This window comes from Rattus norvegicus, chromosome 5 (genome assembly GCF_036323735.1).
Source record: "Rattus norvegicus strain BN/NHsdMcwi chromosome 5, GRCr8, whole genome shotgun sequence".
In the NCBI taxonomy this organism is placed as follows: Eukaryota; Metazoa; Chordata; class Mammalia; order Rodentia; family Muridae; genus Rattus; species Rattus norvegicus.
Genome location: NC_086023.1, coordinates 169,479,690 through 169,500,216, shown reverse-complemented (window position 1 = coordinate 169,500,216; position 20,527 = coordinate 169,479,690). Strand labels below are relative to the sequence as shown.

Genomic DNA, 20,527 nt, shown 5'->3' with positions numbered 1-20,527 from the left:
ATTACAAAGCCATTAGGAAGAAAGTTCACTGGCAAGCTGACAGCACACTCTACAAGGCTCTGGGAGCTCCCTACACATCCACTGTCACACTTAGCTTTAACTCTCACCTTGACACAGCCTGGAATCACCAGAAGAGTGTCTCAATTCAGGGCTTTCCCAGATCAGGTTAGCCTGTGGGTGAGTCTGTGGAGGATTGTGGGAGTCAGTGGAGGGCTGTGGGCGTGTCTGCGGAGGGCTGTGGGCGTGCCCGTGGAGGGCTGTGGGCGTGTCTGCGGAGGGCTGTGGGTGTGTCCGTGGAGGGCTGTGGGCGTGTCTGTGGAGGGCTGTGGGCGCGCCCATAGAGGACTGTCTTGATTGTTGATCAATGTATGAAGACTCAGCACATGCTGAGCGACACATTTCCTGGGCAGGCGGTTCTGGTTTAACGAGAAAGCGAGTTTAATAAGAAGTGTTCTTCCATGGCTTCTGCTTCAGGCTCCTGCCACGGCTTCCTACAACAATGGAGTGTAACCTGGAAGCCAAGTCATCTCTCCCTTCCCCTAACAGTTGCTTTAGGTGGGAATGTTCTACCGCAGCAACAGAGATGAACCCAAGCCAGGGCCAGGCTGGAACAGTTGAATTGTCCCCATGGTGGTTCTGAGCTTCCAGGATATTTTGTCTGATTTCTGGGCTGTTTGATCAGTTGCCAAACATCGTGTTTTAATTGCTTGAGCTCACCTGCCTGGGCCGTGACAACTGGGCCACCTTCTTTTCCACACCGATGGAGGCAGATAACGATCAGATGTGGATATTTCTGGTTGTGTCGAAATTATGTTTTATCTCTAAATATTGCCTTTTCCCTGCAGTTTAAAGTTCAACAAGGTTTGGGTGGGGGCTCCTAAACCCCCTGGAAGGGGACCAGGGATGCCCTGATGCTAGGGTCTCAGGCCTCCCCCCACACCCCCTCCCTCCACACTGACTTCCCACACAACAGGTTTTGGTGCCACTGTTCCCAGTGTGTCAAAGTCTGATTTTGTAAGTGACATTGACTCAAACACAGGAAATCAATCACAATTATTAGCAGACGCCCAGGCTGCGGCTCCCACACAGAGTGTTAGGCAGTGTTGAATTGATGGGTTCTGAGGCTCTAGGGCCTGGAGCAGCCTAAGGGAGGCCTCAGGGAAGAACAAGTAAGTCACTATGCCCATTATGTATCGTTTACAACTCAAACACCCTGTCCCTGCCAAGACCATGTTAACATCTTGGCCAAAATTAGTGAGTTTCTCACCAAGGTCCAAGACTACTGGAGACTGGAGTGGCCTCCTAACTTAATCTTCTCAGATATATGAATCTCTATATCGCTTGACCATGAGAGGGGGGGAAGAAAAGGGAAGGGAAGGAACTGGGTGTCTGGAAGACTAACTGATCAGAAGGATGATTAACATTGGACTTTTGGGGTTATCTACCCCCTAACCCGATAGCCCTTAGATCAGAGTCATTATCAATCTTGGCATGTTCAAAGTGGACATCTGAACACGCTCACAACAGACCCTACAATGGCTGAACCATTCAGTGTGTCTGGGAGACACTGTAGGCACAGTCTTGTGAGCTGTATTTTATATGGTGTATTGGCTGGTTTTGTGTGTCAGCTTGACACAAGCTGGAGTTGTCATAGAGAAAGGAGTCTCCCTTGAGGAAATGCCTCCATGAGATCCAGCTGTAAGGCATTTTCTCAATTAGTGATCAAGGGGATAGGACCCATTGTGGGTGGTGCCGTCCCTGAGCTGGTGGTCCTGGGTTCTATAAAAGAGAAAGCTGAGCAAGCCAGGGGAAACAAGCCAGTAAGCAGCATCCCTCCATGGCCTCTGCATCAGCTCCTGCTTCCTGACCTACTTGAATTCCAGTCCTGACTTCCTTTGGTGATGAACAGCAGTGTGGAAGTGTAAGTTGAATAAACCCTTTCCTCCCCAACTTGCTTCTTGGTCACGATGTTTTGTGCAGTGATAGAAACCCTGACTAATTTTTTTTTTTTTTAGTTCAGGCTGCCCTCAAACCCCAGACATATTCTAGGATGACTTTGAACTTCTGATCCTCATGCCTCTTTCTGCCTCCCAAGTGCATCATTGCCGGGCTCCAGCCGATGGCTCCATGCTTGTGAGGCACGGACGCTATGACTGGAGTTACATCCCCAGACTCAGGTATCATCTGTAAAGAGCCAGGTTGTCATTGGCAACTGTTGAGAGGTATCTAAGTAGTTACATGGTGTTGGTGGTAGAAGAGGAGTCAGGAGGCGGATCCTGCAGATGGACCCAGCTCCCTGGTTCCTGCCTACCTCCTCCCATCCTCCCACCATCCAGGGCTGTGGGACCCGATACGCTGGTGAGAAAATGCTTTGTTCTCCCAGGACCTGAGTGATTGATTGATCCTTGTTGGCTCCCTTGTGAGGAATCTGACATTTTTATCTAGAACAGAACTTTTCCAGGTGTAGGCCCCTTTTCCCGGGGTCAAAGAAGACAGCGCAAGAGCTAGAAAGGACACTTCCGCACGGAACCCTGGTGTGCCCAGGTGAGGCAGAACAAACTGGCTGAGTATGTTGCCTGCTTGGGAGCTTTGAGAACTTTTTGAGGAGATAGAGACATCTCTGACTCCTCTGGGGGTGACCCACTAAGTCTCACAGGCTTCTGTAGCCAGCGCCAAGGGGCTCTTGAATGATCTGAGGCACAGCTACCCCGAGGGACTTTCTGTGATGACAGGGGCCTTCTGTATGGCCACAGAATCAGTCCCCCACCATGAACACTGGCTGTGCCTCTGGGAAGCCATGCCCTGACCTTATTCAGTTTCTATTAAAGTGTTTAACCCACACAGGTGACTCTCACGGGACACCTCTGTGAGGACAGCTCTGGGGAAAGGACCTCTGGATTCAGTGGGTCCTGGGGTCTGTGGTGACCCACACACTGAGAGTCTGGGTTCAGGTGGGCTCTGCAGGGGAGCCTGGGAAGGGAGGGTCAAAGAGAACCAGGATTGCTTGTTCATTGTCTCTGTCACCTGCAGCCGGTCATCACAGTCAGAAACTAGGCAGATGGACAGAGACCTATAGACCTCTGCATTAGAAGGTGCACAAGAGCAATGGGGGGGAGGGTTGGGAGGGGAACACCCATAAGGAAGGGGAGGAGGGAGGGGGATGTTTGCCCAGTAACCGGGAAAGGGAATAACACTTGAAATGTATATAAGAAATACTCAAGTTAATAAAAAAAAAAAAAGAAGGTGCACAAGAAACAGGAACACAGACATTCTTTTTGTTAATAAACCATTTTATTCATCTACATTTCAAATGCTATTCCCCTTCCCTGTCACCCCTACACAAACCTCCATTCCATCCCCCCTTTCCCCTTTGCCTCTATGAGGGTACTCCTCCACCCACTCACCTACTCCCACTTCACTGCCCTAGCATCCCCCTACACTGGGGCATCAAACCTCCACAGGACCAAGAGCCTCACCTCCCATTGTTATCAGACAAGGTCATTCTCTGCTACATATGCAACTGGAGTCATGGGTCTTTCCATGTGTCATCCTCTTTGGTTGGTGGTTTAGTCCTTGGGAGTTCTGGGTGAACCGGTTGGTCAATACTGTTCTTCCTATGGGATTGTAATCCCTTTCAGCTCCTCCAGTCCTTCCTCTAACTCCTCTATTGGGGTCCCTGGGCTCATTCTGATGGTTGAGGCAGAGCTGGGCAGTCCTGACTCCTCTGATGATAGAGATGGACTTAACACACCATGCCTTGTCTCATTGCTGGTCTTCAACCACTCCAGGTTCCACAGAAGATGCTCTTTCTGGACTCTGGAGGAAGGAAGGCATCCCTCTTGTGAGTTCTCTTGGCTGGTAAGGACATCTTTGAAGAAAAAGTTTTATTTTATAGTTAAAGTGGTTCCTGAAGTTGACTGGCATAGGCAGCTGTGATGATTTGTATATTCTTGGCCCAGAGAGTAGCACTGTTAGGAGGTGTGGCCTTGTTGGAGTGGGCGTGGCCTTGTTGGCAGAGGTGTGGTCTTGTTGGAGGAGGCGTGGCCTTGTTGGAGTGGGCGTGGCCTTGTTGGCAGAGGTGTGGGCTTGTTGGAGGAGGTGTGGCCTTGTTGGAGTGGGCGCGGCCTTGTTGGCAGAGGTGTGGTCTTGTTGGAGGAGGTGTGGCCTTGCTGGAGTGGGTGCGGCCTTGTTGGAGGAAATGTGTCACTGTGGGTGTGGGCTTTAAAACCCTAGTCCTGGAAGCCAGTCTTCTCCTAGCAGCCTTCAGATGACGATGCAGAACTCTCAGTTCTGCTGCACCATGCCTGCCTGGATGCTGCCATGCTCCCACCTTGAGCGCTTGTTTGGAGGCTCTAGCAGGGGACTGTAACTACTCTCGTACACTTTTGACCAAAGACCAGTCCTCCTTTGTTCGGGGAAGGCCGTCCTCTTTGACGGAGCAAGCAGCTTTGGGAAGGACACATATGGAGCGGTGAGGGAGTGGGGGACACCCGCCTAGCCAATCGGATCAGCTGAATCAACCCTGGCGATCAATGGGGTGACAGATGTCACAGCCAGATCGCCCTCACATCCTCCCACCTTGATAATGGACTGGACCTCTGAACCTGTAAGCCAGCCCCAAACATATGTCATCCTTTATAAGACTTGCCTTGGTCATGGTGTACTTTCACATCAGTAAAACCCTAACTAAGACACCTGCGTAGGCAGCTTATAAACAATTGCTGAGAGGAAGATGTACCTGACCCTGAGTGGGCATCCTAGTGTCTGGAATGGTAGGATGGGGCTGGTCATAGGATGGGGCTGAAAGTTACTATCTCCCATGGGAGCCCATCTCTTTGTTATACATTCATCCCTAGAAGACAGATCTTCAAGGCAAACAGACATTGTGTAGGTTTGTTTCCCCCAGCACAGCACCCCATCCCTCCTGACAAGCCCTTGGGGGACAGCGTTGACAGCCACTTAGAGACGAACACTCTGCTGTGACCATCCGCAGGCAGTGCCTGCTGACTGCAGCCTCCCTGCCCACAATACCCCCAAATTTTTAATATCAGTGTGCTGGCTAGTTTTTTTTTTGTTTGTTTGTTTGTTTGTTTTTTGTCAACTTGGCACAAAATGGAACTTTAATTAAGAAGATTCCTCCATCAGAGCCACCCGTAGGCCAGCCTATGGGGAATTTTATTAATGAATAATTGGTGTGGAAGGATCCAGTTATTGTGGAGGGTACAGCCCCTGGGGGGGGGTGGAGTTGGTCCTGGTACCATAAGAAAGCAGGGTGAGCAAGCCATGGGGAGCAAGCCAATAAGCAGCACTCCTCCATGGCCTCTGCTTCAGTTTCTTACCTCCAGGTCCTGCCTTGAGTTCCTGCCCTGGTGATCTGTGAAAGGGAAGTGTAAGCCGAACAAACCCTTTGCTTCTCTAAGGTACTTCTGGTCATGGTGTTTACCATAGCAATAGAAGGAAAATCAGGACCATCAGCTCAAGGAATTTTGCCTCTGTCCCCTGACTCTGGACCTGAATCTGGAGCTGCCAGGAGGCCTGGGCCTCTTACTGTGGCCAGGATGGTTTTTGCACAAACTAGTCTGCCTCCGAGGTAGAACTCCCCTGAGATTCCTCAGTGCAAACCTCTATGAGCAGCCCCACGTAGCTACATGACACTGGGCGCTAGGCTGTGAATCTTTCCTAAATAGACAGCTGTCTCCGACCTGTCTTGTGTCACTGGCTGAGGTGCCTTTCAAATTCTGTGGGACTGCTGGAGATGGGGCGGAGGGTAATAGGTATCAAGTAAAGATGGCTTTAGGTGAGGGTTTGGAAAGTAAGAAGGGGCCTAGAAAGACCTTAGGAGACCTGGTGCAGAGGTGTTCTGGGTCGACCAGCAAGCCTTTTTCCTCAAACTAGGAAAGGTTAATTGTGGGAGTGTGAGGGACTAATCCATCAAAGCTACCTCTGGGCTGTGTGTGGGAAAGACACCACCTGACCGGGTCTCTGCTGCCTTCTTCATCTTCTATTTCTGGACGATTCCTCAGAAATAAATATCCACCCACCATTGAGAATAAGACTTGTTCCCCAGATCAGAGAGAAACCTTCATCCTACCCCCACTCGATGTTGGGAAACAGGAGGCTCAGCTGGTCTCCTCTAGGGAAGTGGACTAGATCAAATGACCAAAGTGGGTATAATTTAATCAGATCTCAGTGTGAGTTTCTGGAGATTTCTGTTGGGGATAATTCAGACTGGCAAAAAAAGGCGTCAGGCCACCGCCAGCAAGTGTGTGCTGACTTCCACAGCTGTGGTCAGCACTCTGCCAAAGCTTCAGGAGACCGGACACTCTGTACTGCTCTGCGGACATCAGGGCAGCATCTCCCCCTTTCCTGCCTGCTAAGACAGTGTAGCTTGGTCAGCAGCCAAGGATCAAGAAAGCAAGTGACTGCAGAGCTGTGTGAGATGGCCAGCTGGGGGTCAGAATGTCAGGCTCCTCTCCAGAGATTGGTGAGTGCCCCATCACTGGGACACCCCAGGTTGGCCAGGGCACAGCCAGAGCAAAGTAGTCTGCGTGGTCCAAGGAACACAGCTCCTTGGGAAGCTAAACCAGAAATTGCTTGGCCTTGGCCCTCACACCAGGGCCCACTCAGTGAGGTTGCTCTTGGGATCCTGGGCATATTCTATGATCCTGGGTCCCTGACCAACAATTCCTTTTGCTTTTGACATTTCAGCATTTGCGTTGTGTAAAAGACACGAATTAGGGCTCTGTCAGAATCCCCACAGCACTAGGTGTGGACTGTGACTCCTTCCAAAGACAGAACGAAGGCACCCGACTGGCTGTCTCAGCAAGTGTTCAAGGTCAGCTTCGGCAGTCAGGAGCCCTGCAGAGGCGGGACCCTGGGAGGGATGGAGGCAGTGCTTCACCTCATGGTCTTCCTTCCCAACCCAGGACCCCAGTCTATTTGTGAGAAAACTGTCGGCCTGGTGCAGGAGAGGACCCTCTGCAGAAACCCGGCGTCTTGCTTCAAAGCCATCAAGGTCACGAGAGCAAAGGGAAGGCTTAGAATCTGTGGAGCTCAGAAGAGCCAAGGTGACAAGATGGCTAAATATCCTGTGGCATTCTGGCACAGGAGGGGGATAGGGAGTAAAAGCCAGTGAGACCCTTAAGCACACGTTTTAAGTTAACACTGGTGTGTCAGTTCTCCAGGACACATGCAGACCGCTATAGTAAGAACCCAGGGTCAGGATGCTGTTAACTTAGAGATCTATCTGTAAGACAGTCCTGCAACCAACCTCAGGACTGTTTTAATGTAATTATATATATATGTATGTGTGTGTGTGTGTACGTATATATGTATATATATAAATGTGTGATATATATAATATAATGCAATATATTTTATAATATGTATATGTATATATGTGTGTATATATACATATATATATATATACATATATATTTCCTTCAACTTGGGGAGGCAGATCATAGGCATAGATCAGAAGACTGCCATGAACTGGGTAAAAGGATGATGGGGAATTTTTAAAAATGTGTGGTGTAGTGTGTGTGTGTGTGTGTGTGTGTGTGTGTGTGTGGTGTATGTACATGTGTATGCAGATGCCCATGGACACACATGCATGTAGAAGCCATAGGAAACCCTGCCATGTCATCCTCAGGTGCATCCTTACTGCCCACCTTTGGGACAGGGTCTCTCCCTGATTCGGAGCTCACTGGGTAGCTACACTTGCTGGCGAGCAAGCCCCAGGGATCCCCCTGTCTCCACCTCCCCAATGCTTCCATCCCAGGCTCGTGTCACCACTACTGGCCTTTTAGAATTCAGCTTCTCACGTTCGTTAGGGAAAGACTTGGCCAACGGAGCATCTCCTCATTCCCGGAGTTTCCGTTTTGCGAGATAAAAACGTTCTGAGTCTGCTGACACCCAGGGAGTGGAGTTCATAGGCCGTCGAAGGTCCACTTGGTTACACGTTTACAGAGGGATCACGGTATGGTCACGCCACAGGACAATGTGAGCGCTTCACTCCACCGGACTCCACGTGTGTGCTCACCACAGTTATCGTTAACACTTCACCGCTGTCCTTCACGTACCCGCTGCCGCATGCTGTGTGTTAAGAGATCTGTGTCCTGAGAAACCTACCTTCTCTGGAGTCTTTCAGGGTGCCCCAGCTCAGGATCGAGTCTCCCCTCATAGGGTGTGGACCAGACACCATTGTCCATGTTCTCTATGAGTGGAGCCTGACACTGAACTGCTCTTGGCTGCATCGTTGCCACTCTGGGCACGCCACAGGTAGCTGTGTGTCAGCTACAGTCGACTGGACATCTTTGCTTAATTCCATAGACGACAGTCTGCCTGAAGTCTGCAAGTAGTTTTGGTTCCTCCTTAAATGTGCAGCTGGCTAGACGAGGGACACGGGGGGTGTGTGTGTGTAGGTTGTGCGGTGTTGCCTTCCACGAAGCTACCCACCTGCCCTTCCACAGTGACTTTCAGTGACTTCCTGGCCCCACTGTTTTTCCTCAAGCTGCTTTCCTCTCCAGTGACAGCTTTCCAGCATGTTCTGTGGCAGACTTCCTCTCCGCATGATAAACAGTCCTCATTTTGTTTCCGGCGGTCCCCCAGCCAATAAAAAGCAATAAAAAGTGCAATGACACACAAATTGTCTCCCCAAAGAGCCGTCAAGACCTCAGACACTGCCACATGTGATGATCCACTGAGAGACTTTGCCTTTCAACAGATGATCCTCCTTCACAGAGCAGAGCTTTGGACCAGTGAGGAAGTGGGCAGGACAGGCTTAAGACAAAGACCTGTACCAACCTGATACTGACCTGATGCTCCTTCAGGAGCTACAATGGGCAGATAGAGACCAGGCTGAGCCTTGCTCCCAGAGCACCACATAGGATCAGGGCTCACTACAGAACCCACATAGCTGTTGAGACAGTTGAAATTGACATTTCTAAAGCATGCCTAGATAGCCGGAGAAGCAGGAGTCTGGTCTCTGCTTTTGTGACTGTCAGCTGCAGTTGTTCTTAGGAGTCTCAGAGGGGTAGGATTGCAAGCAGATGCCTGTCTCTCGTGCTCAACGATTCTGACTCTGTAGCTTGGGGAGTCATTCATTGCCAATGTCTGCGGTTCAGAACTGGTAACTGTCGTGCTGATGGACGGGTAGCTCAAGAGCCCTGGGCTCAGAGGAACAATGCAGTCAGCGTACCTTCCCCAGTAAAAGATTCCAGCTTTCACAGGTGCTGCAGGAACTGTTTCCCTCCCCTACGGTTTCAGTCTCCATGTCACTTGTCATGGGATCTAGTAGCCCCAGCAGGGCAAGAGAGGGGAAATCAGTGAATTTCACCCAGTGCCTGTAGGGGGCAGCCTCTACTCCCCGTACCAGGTAGCTTCTCTACCTGCCCCTAGTCTGCCACTCAACACAGACAAGGGCTTATATGGCATCATAAACCCAGGTCTCTCCATAGCACCACAGATCATGTCTTTGAGGTTGGTGTTCATGACAGAGCCATGAGTGGGTGGAGTAGGAAGAGGAGTACACACAGCAGCAACATTGTAGACAAGGAGGCATGCAGGTGGGACTTGAAGGCTCTTGAGCATGTGACAGAGAGAGGCAAGAGCTGGAATATGGGCGGGCACATGGACAATATCAAACAGGCAGTATAAAGCTGACTGTGGGCATTACTGGATGGGTAAATACCTTGAAAGCCAGTGAAGTCTTGTTCTGGGTGTTCCTTGGTGTGAGATTGGAGGACAGTTGTGGCTGGGCACCATCCTCTCCCATTCAGTTGGGTGGGAGGTTAACCTAGGTAGAACAAAATGGTAGATGAAAGGTGAGTTTCTTGTCTTCTACAACTGGGACTGATCTCAGACCTGAGGCATAGGCACAGTGGCCATCAGGAATGCACCATCTGAGGTGATACCATCTGGAATGCATAGCCCCTAGCTACTGTACAGGAGTGGCTACACCTCATGTATCCATGGCTCTGCTCAGGGGAAGTCTAGCTTCCTATGTCATCATCAGTTGACTTTAGGAGTCAAGCCGCTAGCAGCTGCTACTGTGTAGCCTCCACAAAGTATCCATGGAGTGTTCAAAGCTGCTATTAGCTACATAGGGTGCTCCAGCTGGCTGCTTGGCTGATAGCCCTTTAAGCATGGCAGCTGTGCTACTGGAGAAAGTTCCAACAGCTGCCAATCACGGAGTCAAATTATTCTGCCCACCTGTGCTGGCTAAAACTGGACACAGGCTAGGGTCATGTGGGAAGAGTGACTCTTAATTGAGAAAAATGCCTCCATAGGATTAGCCTGTAGGCAAGTTAATAGTACATTTTCTTAATTAGTGATTGATGTGGGAGGGCCCAGTCATTATAGACACCATTGTGGGTGGTGCTATCCCTGGACTGCTGGCCCTGGGTTCCATAAGAAAGCAGGTTGAGAAAGCCAGAAGGAGCAAGCCAGTAAGCAGCACCCCTCCGTGGTCTCTGCTTCAGTCCCTGCTTTGAGGTTCTTGTCCTGACTGTGATGTGAGAAATAAGTCCTTCTCTCTTCCGGTTGCCAGACTGCTTTTTAGTCATGGTGTTTTGTCAAATCAGTAGAAACCATAACTAAGACACAGCCCATCTTAGCTTACTTAAAGGGAAATTAAACATTTACATGATGCCTATGATAAGGGTTAATTAAGAACATTAACAGAGATTTAATGTTACTGGTGGAGCTCAGACAAAGCTTAGCTGCTGCCTCATGTCCCTGTTGTTTGTGTGAATGTCAGTTTCTGGCTGTATTCTCCTTTCAGACGGCTGGACGGTTGCTCCTCCTCAGTTTAGAGATTGGTCTCACTGATTCCCAACGCATTCAGTCTGTGGTGGGAAAACCAAATCCCCAGGAGAGAAGCCTGAAACAGGTGTCTCTCATGTGACAGACTGGACAGCTTTTCCCCAGGCCAGCCACACCCCTGAAGCCCTTAGGGTACAACCATAACCACCAAAGCTTAGAATGAAGCCCCACCATCCACTGAGGTTCCCAGAAGCATGACACAGAGAGAACAGAGGGCAAGTCATGTGTCTCCAAAGCCGTTGTTGGCATTTCCCCTTTATTATTTGACTGGACAAGAGTGTTGGGAATTCTGCATGACAAGGAACTTACACAAAACCTAGCTGTTCTAAAGGCAGGGTGACCAGATTTTGGAGTGACACCTAGTAGCCCTTTCTATACTAGGGTACCTTCCGATGGAGTCTGGCATCAGCTGTACGTGCTTCTGGGGTTCTCACTTTGTTCTACACAAATGTATAAATGCTTGTCAGGTACATGTGTGTGTGCAGGTGTGCATGTGTGTGTGTCAGGTATGCATGTGTGTTCATATACTCAGATGTGTGTGCCAGTCTGTGGAGGTCAGAGGACTACCTTGTCAGGTACACAGTGTGTATGTGTGTCTGTGTGTGTTTAGGTACACATATGTGTACATACACTCAGGTGTTACCTGTCTGTGGAGGACAGAGAACCACCTTGTGAGCTACATAGTGTGTGTGTGTGTGTGTGTGTGTGTGTGTGTGTGTGTGTGTGTTTAGGTACACATATGTGTGCTTGTCTTCTGAGGAGGTCAGAAGACCACCTTGTGAGGTGACCTGTGTGTGTGTGTGTGTGTGTGTGTATTTAGGTACACATGCGTGTGCCTGTCTGAGGAGGTCAGAGGACCCCTCAGGAGTTGCTTCTCAGGTGCTGTTCACTTTCCTTTTTGAGGTAAGAACACTCACTGGCTTTGGATCTTCCCATTAAACTAGAGTAGCTGGACAGCGAGTCCCAAGAATCCTCCTGGCTCCACCTCCCCAGTGCTGGGATTACAAGACTGCACCATCACATGCCTTTTTTGTGGGATAGAGAGTTAGGATTAGAGTCAGGGTCAGGGTCAGGGTTAGAGAGTCAGGATTAGGGTTAGGGTCAGGCTTAGACTTAGGGTCAGGGTCACAGTTAGAGGGTTAGAGTCAGGGTCAGGGTCAGGGTTAGGGTTAGATTCAGGGTCAGGGTCAGCATTAAAGTGTCAAGTTCAGGGGGTCAGGGTCAAGGTTAGAGAGTTAGAGTTAACCTTAGGGTCAGGGTCAGTGTTAGAGGGTCAGGGATCAGGGTCAGGGTTAGAGGGTTAGAGGGTTAGAGTTAGGCTTAGGGTCAGGGTTAGAGGGTTAGGGTCAGAGTTAACATCCTTGCGTTCATGGCGCTGTGACCACCTCTGCCCATCCCTCCCTCTCCCCTCACCCTGCCACCTACAGCCTACATCTTAACACCAGTCGTGTGCTATTTTCTTCTCCTGGTTTCAACTTAGCTGTTTCCTGACTTTTATTCTCCCGTATAAATTTTAGTAAGAGCCAGTGTTTCAAGCAGGGCAACCCTCCTGATTGTGAACTTTACTGAAATGAGAATAAATCTGAGGCTAGCCTGACTGCTCTGTTGCGGGGGTTGGTCCTCCACACATGAGCACAGCACACCACTCTGTTTAGCCAGTCCTTCTTTATGGCCCACAGTAAGGTTTTATAACTAGCTTTTCTAGCTCATCAACCCTCAGATTTATCCTTGAATTTCTATTCGTTTTCATGATTTTGTCAAATATTTCCTTTTAATATACTGCTTGCAGATGGTTTTTTCCTAACAGAGGACACTTCTGGTTTTCTGTATCTTGAGTGTGTGTACAGAGGCATGTGTACACGGGTCGAGGCCAGAGGAACTGAGTCGTAGTAGTTCTGTCTGCCTTGTTCTGTGAGAAAGTCTCTCCCTGACTTACATCTCTCCAAGCAGCCAGCCAGCCTTGGGGTGCACTAGCCCCTGTTCCCCCCAGGCTGGGACTACAAGCAACATCACAACAACCAGCTTCTCCACATGGGGTTTGGGGATTGAACTTAAGTCTCCCTGCTCGCAAGGCAAACACATTATCAAGTGAGCCATTTCCCCCTCTCGAGTTGGTGGTTAATCTAGAAAACGCTAGTTCTACATCACTGTTCAGTTTTAAAACGCAGTCCTTGAAAGCTCTTGGAGCGTTCTATGCATGGTCCATGTGTCTGCAACCATGGGCCACTTTCAGCTTCTAGATCCTTGTAGGTCTAGGCTGCACCTGCAGAGAGGAAGAAGGGGTGAAGGGGGGGTCTAGGAGAAGCCCAGCACCAGGGAGATGTTTCTCTGGTGCCCCCACCCTACCTTCCCCTGCTTCTTGATAACCTCTTCCTCCTCCCCTTCTTTCTTTCCTTCTCCCTTTCTCTCTCCCCTCCTCTTCTATCTCTCTCAGTTCTCTTTATTTTTTATCTCTCTCCTCCCCCTCCTCCTCATATCTCTCCCCTCCTCCTCCCTTTACCCTTTTTTCTTCCTTACCTGCTGGTGTTGCCCTTTCTAGGCGAAATCTCTGTTTTCTCTTCTGTTCTGAGTTTGTCTGGGGGCTTCTGCTTGCTACTCTTCCATAATCTGCTTGCATTATCCATATCCGATGCTCATTTTTTTTTTCAGGCATGAGCCTGACCCGCCCTATCCCTGCCCCATGTGGCGGGCAGATCTGCCTCACCGTGATGACTGAGTTTCAGTTCCAGTCCCAAGATAAATAAGCCCGTTTGAGTGCAGTGCCCTTATCACTGCGACATCGAGAGGGGCGATTTTCAAATATTTTGCTCATCAGTTTTACATCTGTGTTCTGTGCGACAAGATTGGCCTGCAATTTTCTTTTCTCATAATGTCCTTGTCCAGTTTTGATATCAAATGATGTGGGCATCAGAGATGAGTCAGGTATTTTATTTTCTTCATCTATTCTCTGGAACAATTTGTATAAGAAAGTAATTTTCTGTTGGTTGAAGCTTTTGTAAAATTCTCCTTTAAAACGACCCACCCCCAACTTGGTGTCTGAATGTTTTGTAAATTTTGCTTTGCTCAAAATGTTATTTCTTCCAGGTTTTCAAGCTTATTGGAAAAGCAACTTTTTGTTGCTGTTGTTGTTGTTACAAAATACTTTTGAACCATTCTAGTTAGGAATTTCTTTAATACCTGGGGCTGAACTTTGCCCTCCTCTCCTTTCTAGTTAGTTAATTTTTTTTCCTCAAACAAAACAAAACAAAAGACAAGAGACAGTTTTGCTTTGTTGATTATTTTAGTTATTTTGTAGTCAGTGTGACAAAGATATGGGACAAAAGCAACTGGGAAAGGAGTGGTTATTTTGGCTTAGGGTCAAAGATGCAGCAGCCGGCAGCTGGCCACACTGTATCCGCAGCACTAACTGTTATTTTGTTTCTTCTGTCTGTAGAAACTCAGCTGTTGTCTGGCTTTTCAATTCAACATTCTAAGTAGAAATGTCTAATTGGTTAATGATCTATTAAAATATGCTTATTATTTTATTTGCTCTGTGTTGGCCTAGGCAAGAAGCTTCTTCCCTCTGAGCTCGCTTTTCTTTCTGCTGAAGTACATCCTGTAAGAGGAGTTTTCTCTGCCCTGATCAGGGGAGGCAGATATCTGTAGTTCATAATCTGCAAGTCTCTGCCTTCTCTTGCTCAAGCACTTTCTCTCACTCTGTTTCATCCAGGAACCTGTGTGGAGTCTCCTACTGTGTGTGCGCGCGCACGTGTGTGTGTGTGTGTGTGTGTGTGTGTGTGTGTGTGTGTGTGTGTGTGTGTCTATGTGTCTCCTCTTCAGGTAGACTTTTATCCTAGAGTGACTATAGTTTAGTCTCTCTGCCTTTCCATTATGTTCTTCTTTTCAAGGCTCACAGACAGGTTAGTATTCTTTCTTCTTGGGCACTGACAGGTGCCTGAAGTACATACAGTGAATTGGCAGTTGCTCTACTAGAGTCATCTGAACCGAGATGCAAACTTGCCTGGGAGTTCAGCCTCACTCCCTCCGGGCCTCCTCACGGCAGGCATTCTGGTGTGGGTGACTGATGAAGCAAACTTTGTTTCTCTAGCCATGCATTCTGGAGGGCTATGAGTGTCTTCCTTCTGAAGGTGGATAGAGGGAGCCTTCCAGCGCTGAGGGGCCAGAGCACACACAGTGCCTATCTGATCCCCACGCCACAGAAGCACATGGCTGGGCTCATGGTCTGTGTCTAGAGGGCTGGCACTGGGCTGTGTGCAGCATCCTAAGGAAAGCAGAGACACCCCACACCCACTCTAGCTTGGCAGAGCACGAGCAAATGCTTCAAAAGGAGACGAAACGGTTGACTTTGAGTAGGTTGGTGGTACTATCTTTCCTAGTAGGGCACTATAAGAAGCCAGAGCAGACATGGGCTCCATTGACTTGAGAACAACAATGTATGACTTCCTGTCTTCCAGTTAAAGCATCAGCTGCTGCTGAGGATGGGAAAACTTGGAGACAGTGGTAGTGATCCTGGCTTCCTGTGCCCCAGATCATTTAGATGGCCCTACGCTTGTGAACACTTGTGCATGTGCAGCCGTGTGTGTGTGTGTGTGTGTGTGTGTGTGTGTGTGTGTGTGTATGTACCTCTCCTGAAACCAAAATTCACCAGTTTCACAGACAGGCCGGTCCACAGTGGAGTGGACCTCAGCTGGTGTTAATGGCCTCTGCCAACTGTCCAGTTCCCCACGAGGCTGTGGAGTACAACAGCTGAGCTTGGTGCTGGACCGACTTTCCTGGCATGTGGCCAGCACATCTTCGGAAAGAGATTGAATTGTTGAGGGTGTCGCGTCTTACCAGGAAGAGAGCTGAAATCCCCACCGCCTGGAAGATGTAAGCAATTACTGAAGCATGTCGTTTAGACATCAGTTTTCCCATCTACTCGAATCCAAACAGTCTAGATTCCAACAGCACAGAATCTGTAAAAATGTTTGTGTTTTAAGCCCCCCGGAAAATGCTCCCCATGGTGCTTTTAGAACAAGAGGCAATAAAAGATGTTTTCTTTCAGTGCATGCCTCCCATGAGCTAGGAAGGAAGCAGGGAGGCTCACACTGATGAGATACATACCCACACAGTGTGCGGCCACCAGGGAACGTCCACGCCACATCGGGAGGCAACGGAGTCTGGTGTGAAAGGAAACTCAGAAATCCCACCTTCATCCATTGGGCAGTGGATTTTTGACCTTCATGAGGTGGTTTGAACTGTCTTGGAAGAGGTCTGTGGAGAAAATTCTGGAGGAGTTATTTGTCCTGACCAATTTATATTCTTTTGAGGGGGCAGTGACTTCCAAGGAGCTAGCCAAGAAGACAATTTTATGTGGCCATCATCTGGGAATGTAAAGGGTGACGACGGGAAGGCTGGTAACGGAATGTGGGAGGGCGCCCCCAATTGGACCCCTTCTCTTCATCCTTAAAATTTCTTTTAAAAAAAGATTTATTTATTTTACGTATGTGAGTACACTGTTGCTCTCTTCAGACACACCAGAAGAGGGCATCAGATTCCATTATGGGTGGTTGTGAGCCACCATGTGGTTGCTGGGAATTGAACTCAGGACCTGTGGAAGAGCAGTCAGTGCTCTTAACCACTGAGCCATTCCCTCCAGCCCTTAAAACTTCACGCACTTTTTTTTCAAAATTAATTACTTTAAAATGTATTTATTACCTAGTTCTTCACGTTGAGAGAGGGTATCATGTAGACCAGGCTGGCCTTAAACTCACTGTACAGCCATGGATGACCTTAGATCCTCCTGCGTCCATCTCCTGAGTGCTGGATGACAGGCATGTACCACCTGGGGATTGAACCCAGGGACTCATGAACTCTACCTGATGAGGCATATCCTGAGCTCAATCACACGTCTATCCCCTCCTGTCCATCTCAGTGTGCTCATCTGAGTGCAAGCCTGGTGACTTCGAGCCTGGCTATGGGGATTCACATTCGTGGCGGAAGGGCTCTGACTTCAGTGGGAACATTTGTGCTCAGCCTTGTTTCTGTTGTAAAAATATAAAATAAATAAATAAATAAAAGTCTTTTATCCCCCACTAGATCCAGCACCTCAGTGCCCCAAGATATCTGCTAGATATCTTAATTCTCAGTCAGCAAAGCCTCTCACTCGTTTTTGCTCCATCCCGTATCACACTGCCGAAGGCCTCTCTCTGAGTCTGGCAGCCATCTCTCTACCTATCTAGTTCCCAAGGAAGGTTTCCATGACAGAAACACACATCCCAAGTCCACGGCCGCTCAGTGTCTCTAGCCGCACACTTTCTTTCACTTAAATCGCTACATGAAAGAACACGCAACACAATAACTTTGATCCAATTTATAAGATATAATTGACCACCTAAACATACAAAGCCCTGTACACATCCATCCTTTAAGAACATTCATAACAACCTGTAAAGGTACAGCGTGAATCTTAACATCAGCTTCCATGCTGTCCAGGGCTACTCTCCCCCTCCTCCTCTTCCATTCTTGTCTCCTCCTCTTCCTTCAAACTTTTCTCCCACCCATCCTTCCTTCTCGTCCAATGACAGGCCTCGTTCTATCTTGTACCTGCCTCACCTGTGACGTCATCCTACATTTCCCTTACCCACTCACCCATTGATGGGTACCTCTGCTGCTTCTGTATATACTGCGAAGCGCAGAGGACTACCAATAGCCACGTCTCTATGGAGTAGACCGACTTGATTCTTTTGCTTGGGCGTGTTGCAGCCTCTTTACTTCAGCAGTGGCTGCAAAGAATTCCCATCCCTGCCTGCAGACCCTCTCCTCCTCCGCCAGCCCCTGCCTCCATCTTCCTCCACAAATCTTGACCACCTTGCTCAATTATTTGAACATACATTTCCTCTTTCCCTCTCTTCAAGGCAAGATTGCAATTAACCTCCACAGGGGTTCTCAAGAGACCCCCTCCCCTGCAGAGTGGACGCTGCCCCCCTACCCCTCCACCCCCCACCTTCCACCCCCAGCCCCGTATCTCTCACCCCCCAGTCACTCCCAACCCAACCCCCCACCCCCCACCCCTGTGCTCCTGGGTGGCATTTCCGTGCTGGTCATTGTTTTCAGCGGAAGCACAGGGAAGTGATCCTATATTCCCATCCTTTCTGCTTTAGTCTTCACACATCTTGGTAAGAAAGCATAGACTACAGATCTCCACAGATACTCAATCAGCCACGAGGCCTGCCCTCCCCTCTCAGCTCCACGGACACAACAATTAAGACTTCCTTTCCACAAAGCACGAACCTTCTTCTTTAAAAACAAAGAAAGGAAGGAAGAAGGAAGGAAGGAAGGAAGGAAGGAAGGAAGGAAGGAAGGAAGGAAAGAGAGAGAAGAAAGTGCCAACCATTCGATTTTGCTTCATTTTTACTTGTTCTGTAGAATGACGGTCCCCAGAACCATGTGGCTAGACTGAGCCTGTGTTCTGAGGTAGGTCCAGAGTAATCTTCGGTGAAGTGGAATAGACTCGGGTGAAGCGGAAGAGACTTGGGTGAAGCGGAAGAGACTTGGGTGAAGCGGAAGAGACTGGCTGGCAATGCTTTCAACGACAGAGTGCACCAGCCAACACTGCGAGAGGCCTCTCGAAGAAGCAAGGAACTGAGGTTTTCCCTGGAGTCCACAGACCGCACTAACATGGCCACGTGTTGACTTTTATACCCCCAACCCCACCCCACGCCCACACTGCAGCAGTAGAAACCAGCGCGATGTTTAGCCGATGACGCCTTTCCGCTCCGTCAACATTGACTTAGCACGCGTTTATTAAGTGTTTGCTTTGTATTAGCCACTGAATAAGAGCCGGATATGGATGAGGAAGGGAACGCAAACACAGAGGGTCCTAGCTGCCCTTGGGAGACAGCAAGGTGAGGCTAGACAGCAAGCCCTGCTCATGGCTTCTGCTATCCCAACAACCGGATAGTCACTCAGGGTCCAACTGCTGGTCCCACACTCAGCCATTCCCTTCTCCAGGGTCAGAGTGAGGCGGGTTGGGAGCTAGAGGCTGAAGCCACTTGATTCCTGGCGAGCTGGGAGTGGAGTCAGGCTTCCTCCGAAAGAAGAGCTCGGGATACTTCCCGCTGCTTTGAGGCTGACAGGTCAGCAGGATGTCTCCCCCTGTCAATCAATCAGTAACAAAGGCATGAGAGAGACATTTCCCAGGCAGAGCTAATCAGGTGGGGATTCAATTAATGAGGTAATCATTGTGTGTGTGTGTGTGTGTGTGTGTGTGTGTGTGTGTGTGTGTGTGTGTGTGTGTGCGCGCGCTTGGTTTTCATTACAGTGGGTTTATTTTAGTTCCTCATGTGGGGGAAAAAGCAGGTGTTCACATTTAGCCTCATCGACTTCCTGTTGCTGTTTGGCTCACATATTATTTTTAAAATAGGTCTATTTTGGGTGGGGAGGGGATGTGACCTGAAAACATCCCACTCCTGTTTACTCCCGGTGTCGCTGTTTTTATTGTAATGGCGGTGATCTGTTTCCCTCCTCCCCGCAACACGGGGGAGGCTTCAAAACACGTAAATGAATCTGCATCACTCACACCCATCCCTCCTCACCCGAGCGAGCTCTCTCGTTCCTTCTCACCGGAAACTGGCCTACATTTAAACTTGCGAGGAGTCTGTGGACCAGGTGAGGCAACAGTGGTTGCAGGGACCAAGATGTCCTACTGGGTGACCGTTCACTAGCACCAGGGCAGGAAGGGTTTGGCTGGCTTACAATCAATGCCAAATTAGTCTATAGCTGGGGAAGTCAAGGCTGGTACTTGGGAGAACATGGAGGTCCGTCTCCCAGGGCTCTGCAGGAACTAGAGCTGGGGCATCAAACCAGGAAAGACCTGGGGTGACGTTGGCATCTAGAGGAGTGGGAAAGCTTACCTGTGACCATCTCTCCTTACGGGACTGACGGCCTTTGGCAGATCCCAGTAGGAAAGCACAGTGGTGGACCAGGATCTGGCTTACTGTACAAAATAAGAGTCCCCAAAGCGCCCTCCCCCACCCCCGTGCCCTTCACTCAGAGCCCTACTCTAAATGAGAGAACCCAGCAGGCGTCGTCTCCCGTAGGCGAGCCTTGGCGCCTCCCCCTCCAATCAGAGCACACGTTGTGCGGTCCTGAAGCCAAAGGCAAGGGCTGTTGAGCTACCTACTCTCCACCCACCTCCCTGTTTTTCTTTGTTTGTGATATGCACAGTTAATATAAAAATACACACTCCCGAGGCTCATGGAGATTCTCCTCAGGTTCCCATGGAAACCAGTCAGGGCAAACATGCGGAGCATATTTTTAAGATAGCCCCAAGTTCTTCCCTCCCAAGATTACCACAGAGTGGGATCACTGTGCTTCACGGTTAAGGAAAAATAAAAAACAAAACACTTTCGTTTTATTGTTGGTATGTTTTCAGACAGGGTCTCATGTAAGCCCAAGCTGGCCTCAAACTTGGTATCGTAGCCCAGGCTGGCTTCGCACTTCTGATTGGCTTACCTCTATCTCCCCTAGAGCAGAGACAGCAGGTGTGTGCTGCCAAGCCTGACTGAAATAACACATTTGAAAAGGAGTTCATAGAATGACCTCTGTCCTCCTCCAGCACCACCTCAGCTACGTTCACTGACTGTTTTATTGTTTTTGTTTTTTGTTGTTTTGTTTTTGTTTTTGGTGTGTGTGTGTGTGTGTGTGTGTGTGTGTGTGTGTG

At 49.2% G+C, this 20,527-nt stretch overlaps 1 long non-coding RNA gene across 1 annotated transcript; it reads right to left on the bottom strand.

Annotated features, from left to right (window-relative positions):
* Nucleotides 1-18,580: 18,580 nt before the first annotated feature.
* On the bottom strand, nt 18,581-19,868 carry LOC120102801 (uncharacterized). The gene is made up of 2 exons (XR_005504548.2): nt 19,719-19,868; nt 18,581-18,960 (listed from the first exon to the last, which is right to left on the bottom strand). It is a non-coding gene; the product is annotated as an uncharacterized LOC120102801 (long non-coding RNA).
* Nucleotides 19,869-20,527: the final 659 nt, after the last annotated feature.